Source organism: Xiphophorus hellerii, unplaced genomic scaffold (genome assembly GCF_003331165.1).
Source record: "Xiphophorus hellerii strain 12219 unplaced genomic scaffold, Xiphophorus_hellerii-4.1 PGA_scaffold_33__1_contigs__length_76059, whole genome shotgun sequence".
In the NCBI taxonomy this organism is placed as follows: Eukaryota; Metazoa; Chordata; class Actinopteri; order Cyprinodontiformes; family Poeciliidae; genus Xiphophorus; species Xiphophorus hellerii.
Genome location: NW_022587608.1, coordinates 23,112 through 29,111, shown reverse-complemented (window position 1 = coordinate 29,111; position 6,000 = coordinate 23,112).

The following is a 6,000-nucleotide window of genomic DNA, read 5'->3' as shown; positions in this document are numbered from 1 at the left end:
TATGTCGCTTTGTACTTCTTCATGTTTTGTAGTTGTCATGTTGGATTTTAATTTCCTTGCCCACTTGCAGGTGCACACAGAAGAACAGACTTTACGGTTAAGAGGGTTTGTTTTAATGAGGTCAATCGATGGTTCGAGAATTGAGACTGGAGGACGTCAGGAGGAAACAATAGTCCAGGTAGGTTCGGGGGTCCTGGGCCGCAGCGGATCAGAACGGCTTGGAGGTGCCAACCAGCGAGACGCGCCTGACCGGTGAAGTTCCAGGCTTGGCTCCGGGAAGCGGGATCAAGATCTGAGAGGTAACGGAGAGAAAAAGGACAAAATGACTGGACAATACTTAACATGGACTATGCTAAATCTTAGGGCTGAGTCTGACCAACAAGTGGTAACCATCAAGCGTTGACTGGTGGTTCCACCGCTTCTTAAGAAGCCTGCCGCTGGTTACCGGAATCCGATGCAGGTGCATCAGGCTGTCAAACTCCTCCGCATAGCTCGTCTCTGGAAAGAACCCTCACTCCAACCTGAATCCTGACAGTAGTTATGTCATTTTATACTTGTTCATGTTTAGTAGTTATGTCATTTTATACTTGTTCATGTTTAGTAGTCATGTGATTTTATACTTGTTCATGCTTAGTAGTTATGTCATTTTATACTTGTTCATGTTTAGTAGTTGTGCCATTTTATACCTGTTCCTGTTTAGTAGTTATGTCATTTTATACTTGTTCATGCTTAGTAGTTATGTCATATTATACTTGTTCATGTTTAGTAGTTATGTCATTTTATACTTGTTCATGTTTAGTAGATATGTCATTTTATACTTGTTCATGTTTAGAAGTGATGTCATTTTATACTTGTTCATGTTTAGTAGTTATGTCATTTTATATCTGTTCATGTTTAGAAGTCATGTCATTTTATACTTGTTCATGTTTAGTAGTTATGTCATTTTATACTTGTTCATGTTTAGTAGTCATGTGATTTTATACTTGTTCATGCTTAGTAGTTATGTCATTTTATACTTGTTCATGTTTAGTAGTTGTGCCATTTTATACCTGTTCCTGTTTAGTAGTTATGTCATTTTATACTTGTTCATGCTTAGTAGTTATGTCATATTATACTTGTTCATGTTTAGTAGTTATGTCATTTTATACTTGTTCATGTTTAGTAGATATGTCATTATATACTTGTTCAATTTTAGAAGTGATGTCATTTTATACTTGTTCATGTTTAGTAGTTATGTCATTTTATACTTGTTCATGTTTAGTAGTTATGTCATTATATACTTGTTCATGTTTACCAGTTATGCCATTTTATACCTGTTTATGTTTAGTAGGTCCTCTCCTTGGGCTGCCACCTTATCGTGGTGGAGGGGTTTGAGTGCCCCAATGATCCTAGGAGCTATGCTGTCAGGGGCTTCATGCCCCAGGTAGGGTCACCCAAGGCAGATTGGTCCTAGGTGAGGGACCAGACAAAGCGCAGCCCGAAGACCCCAATGATGAGAAAAAACATTGGACTTGGCGTTCCGTCGCCCGGACGCGGGTCACCGGGGCCCCACTCTGGAGCCAGGCCTGGATGGGGGGCATGATGGTGAGCGCCTGGTGGCCGGGCTTTTACCCATGGAGCCCAGCCGGGCTCAGCCCGAAGAGGAAACATGGGTTCTCCTATCCCATGGGCCCACCACCTGAGAGAGGGGCCAAAGGGGTCTGGTGCATTATGTGATGTGTGGCGGCAGAGGGTAGTAGTTATGTCATTTCATACTTGTTCATGCTTAGAAGTGATGTCATTTTATACTTGTTCATGTTTAGAAGTGATGTCATTTTATACTTGTTCATGTTTAGTAGTTATGTCATTTTATATCTGTTCATGTTTAGAAGTCATGTCATTTTATACTTGTTCATGTTTAGAAGTCATGTCATTTTATACTTGTTCATGTTTAGTAGTTATGTCATTTTATACTTGTTCATGCTTAGAAGTGATGTCATTTTATACTTGTTCATATTTAGTAGTTATGTCATTTTATTTCTGTTCATATTTAGTAGTTATGTCATTTTATACTTGTTCATGTTTAGTAGTTGTGCCATTTTATACTTGTTCATGTTTAGTAGTTATGTCATTTTATACCTGTTCATGTTTAGTAGTTATGTCATTTTATACTTGTTCATGTTTTAGTAGTTATGTCATTTTATACTTGTTCATGTTTAGCAGTTGTGCCATTTTATACCTGTTCATGTTTAGTAGTTATGTCATTATATACTTGTTCATGTTTAGTAGTTATGTCATTTTATACTTGTTCATGTTTAGTAGTTATGTCATTTTATACTTGTTCATGTTTAGTAGTCTTGTGATTTTATACTTGTACATAATTAGTAGTTGTGTCATTTTATACTTGTTCATGTTTAGTAGTCATGTCATTTTATACTTGTTCATGTTTATTAGTTATGTCATTATATACTTGCTCATGTTTAGTAGTTATGTCATTTTATTTCTGTTCATGTTTAGTAGTCTTGTGATTTTATACTTGTACATAATTAGTAGTTGTGTCATTTTATACTTGTTCATGTTTAGTAGTTATGACATTTTATACTTGTTCATGTTTAGTAGTTATGACATTTTATACTTGTTCATGTTTAGTAGTCTTGTGATTTTATACTTGTACATAATTAGAAGTTGTGTCATTTTATACTTGTTCATGTTTAGTAGTCATGTCATTTTATATCTGTTCATGTATAGTAGTTATGTCATTTTATATCTGTTCATGCTTAGTAGTTATGTCATTTTATTTCTGTTCATGCTTAGTAGTTGTGCCATTTTATACCTGTTCATGTTTAGTAGTTATGTCATTTTATACCTGTTCATGTTTAGTAGTTACGTCATTTTATACTTGTTCATGCTTAGTAGTTATGTCATTTTATACTTGTTCATGCTTAGAAGTGATGTCATTTTATACTTGTTCATGCTTAGAAGTGATGTCATTTTATACTTGTTCATGCTTAGTAGATATGTCATTATATACTTGCTCATGTTTAGTAGTCATGTCATTTTATACTTGTTCATGTTTAGTAGTTATGTCATTTTATACTTGTTCATGCTTAGTAGTTATGTCATTTTATACTTGTTCATGTTTAGTTATTATGTCATTTTATACTTGTTCATGTTTAGTAGTTATGTCATTTTATACTTGTTCATGTTTAGTAGTTGTGCCATTTTATACCTGTTCATGTTTAGTAGTTATGTCATTTTATACCTGTTCATGCTTAGTAGTTATGTCATTTTATACTTGTTCATGCTTAGAAGTGATGTCATTTTATACTTGTTCATGCTTAGAAGTGATGTCATTTTATACTTGTTCATGCTTAGTAGATATGTCATTATATACTTGCTCATGTTTAGTAGTCATGTCATTTTATACTTGTTCATGTTTAGTAGTTATGTCATTTTATACTTGTTCATGCTTAGTAGTTATGTCATTTTATACTTGTTCATGTTTAGTAGTTATGTCATTTTATACTTGTTCATGTTTAGTAGTTGTGCCATTTTATACCTGTTCATGTTTAGTAGTTATGTCATTTTATAATTGTTCATGCTTAGTAGTTGTGCCATTTTATACCTGTTCATGTTTAGTAGTTATGTTATTTTATACTTGTTCATGTTTAGTAGTTATGTCATTTTATACTTGTTCATGTTTAGTAGTTATGTCATTTTATACTTGTTCATGCTTAGTAGTTATGTCATTTTATACTTGTTCATGCTTAGAAGTGATGTCATTTTATACTTGTTCATGCTTAGTAGTTATGTCATTTTATACCTGTTCATGTTTAGTAGATATGTCATTATATACTTGCTCATGTTTAGTAGTCATGTCATTTTATACTTGTTCATGCGTAGAAGTGATGTCATTTTATACTTGTTCATGTTTAGTAGTTATGTCATTTTATACTTGTTCATGTTTAGTAGTTATGTCATTTTATACTTGTTCATGTTTAGTAGTTGTGCCATTTTATACCTGTTCATGTTTAGTAGTTATGTCATTTTATACTTGTTCTTGTTTAGTAGTTATGTCATTTTATACTTGTTCTTGTTTAGTAGTTATGTCATTTTATACTTGTTCATGTTTTGTAGTTATGTCATTTTATACTTGTTCTTGTTTAGTAGTTATGTCATTTTATACTTGTTCATGTTTTGTAGTTATGTCATTTTATTCTTGTTCATGTTTAGTAGTTATGTCATTTTATACTTGTTCATGTTTAGTAGTTATGTCATTTTATACTTGTTCATGTTTAGTAGTTATGTCATTATATACTTGCTCATGTTTAGTAGTTATGTCATTTTATACCTGTTCATGTTTAGTAGATATGTCATTATACACTTGCTCATGTTTAGTAGTCATGTCATTTTATACTTGTTCATGCTTAGTAGTTGTGCCATTTTATACTTGTTCATGTTTAGTAGTTATGTCATTTTATACTTGTTCATGTTTAGTAGTCATGTGATTTTATACTTGTTCATGCTTAGTAGTTATGTCATTTTATACTTGTTCATGTTTAGTAGTTGTGCCATTTTATACCTGTTCATGTTTAGTAGTTATGTCATTTTATACTTGTTCTTGTTTAGTAGTTATGTCATTTTATACTTGTTCTTGTTTAGTAGTTATGTCATTTTATACTTGTTCATGTTTTGTAGTTATGTCATTTTATACTTGTTCTTGTTTAGTAGTTATGTCATTTTATACTTGTTCATGTTTTGTAGTTATGTCATTTTGTTCTTGTTCATGTTTAGTAGTTATGTCATTTTATACTTGTTCATGTTTAGTAGTTATGTCATTTTATACTTGTTCATGTTTAGTAGTTATGTCATTATATACTTGCTCATGTTTAGTAGTTATGTCATTTTATACCTGTTCATGTTTAGTAGATATGTCATTATACACTTGCTCATGTTTAGTAGTCATTTCATTTTATACTTGTTCATGCTTAGTAGTTGTGCCATTTTATACTTGTTCATGTTTAGTAGTTATGTCATTTTATACTTGTTCATGTTTAGTAGTCATGTGATTTTATACTTGTTCATGCTTAGTAGTTATGTCATTTTATACTTGTTCATGTTTAGTAGTTGTGCCATTTTATACCTGTTCCTGTTTAGTAGTTATGTCATTTTATACTTGTTCATGTTTAGTAGTTATGTCATTTTATACTTGTTCATGTTTAGTAGTCATGTGATTTTATACTTACTCATGTTTAGTAGTTATGTCATTTTATACCTGTTCATGTTTAGTAGATATGTCATTATATACTTGCTCATGTTTAGTAGTCATGTCATTTTATACTTGTTCATGCTCAGAAGTGATGTCATTTTATACTTGTTCATGTTTAGTAGTTATGTCATTTTACACTTGTTCATGTTTAGTAGTTATGTCATTTTATACTTGTTCATGTTTAGTAGTTATGTCATTTTATACTTGTTCATGTTTAGTAGTTGTGCCATTTTATATCTGTTCATGTTTAGTAGTTATGTCATCTTATACTTGTTCATGTTTAGTAGTTATGTCATTTTATACTTGTTCATGTTTAGTAGTTGTGTCATTTTATACTTGCTCATGTTTAGTAGTTAGGTCATTTTATATCTATTCATGTTTAGTAGTCATGTCATTTTATATCTGTTCATGTTTAGTAGTCATGTCATTTTATATCTGTTCATGTATAGTAGTTATGTCATTTTATATCTGTTCATGCTTAGTAGTTATGTCATTTTATTTCTGTTCATGTTTAGTAGTCTTGTGATTTTATACTTGTACATAATTAGTAGTTGTGTCATTTTATACTTGTTCATGTTTAGTAGTTATGACATTTTATACTTGTTCATGTTTAGTAGTTGTGTCATTTTATACTTGTTCATGTTTAGTAGTTATTTCATTTTATACTTGTTCATGCTTAGAAGTGATGCCATTTTATACTTGTTCATGTTTAGTAGTTATGTCATTTTATACTTGTTCATGTTTATTAGTTA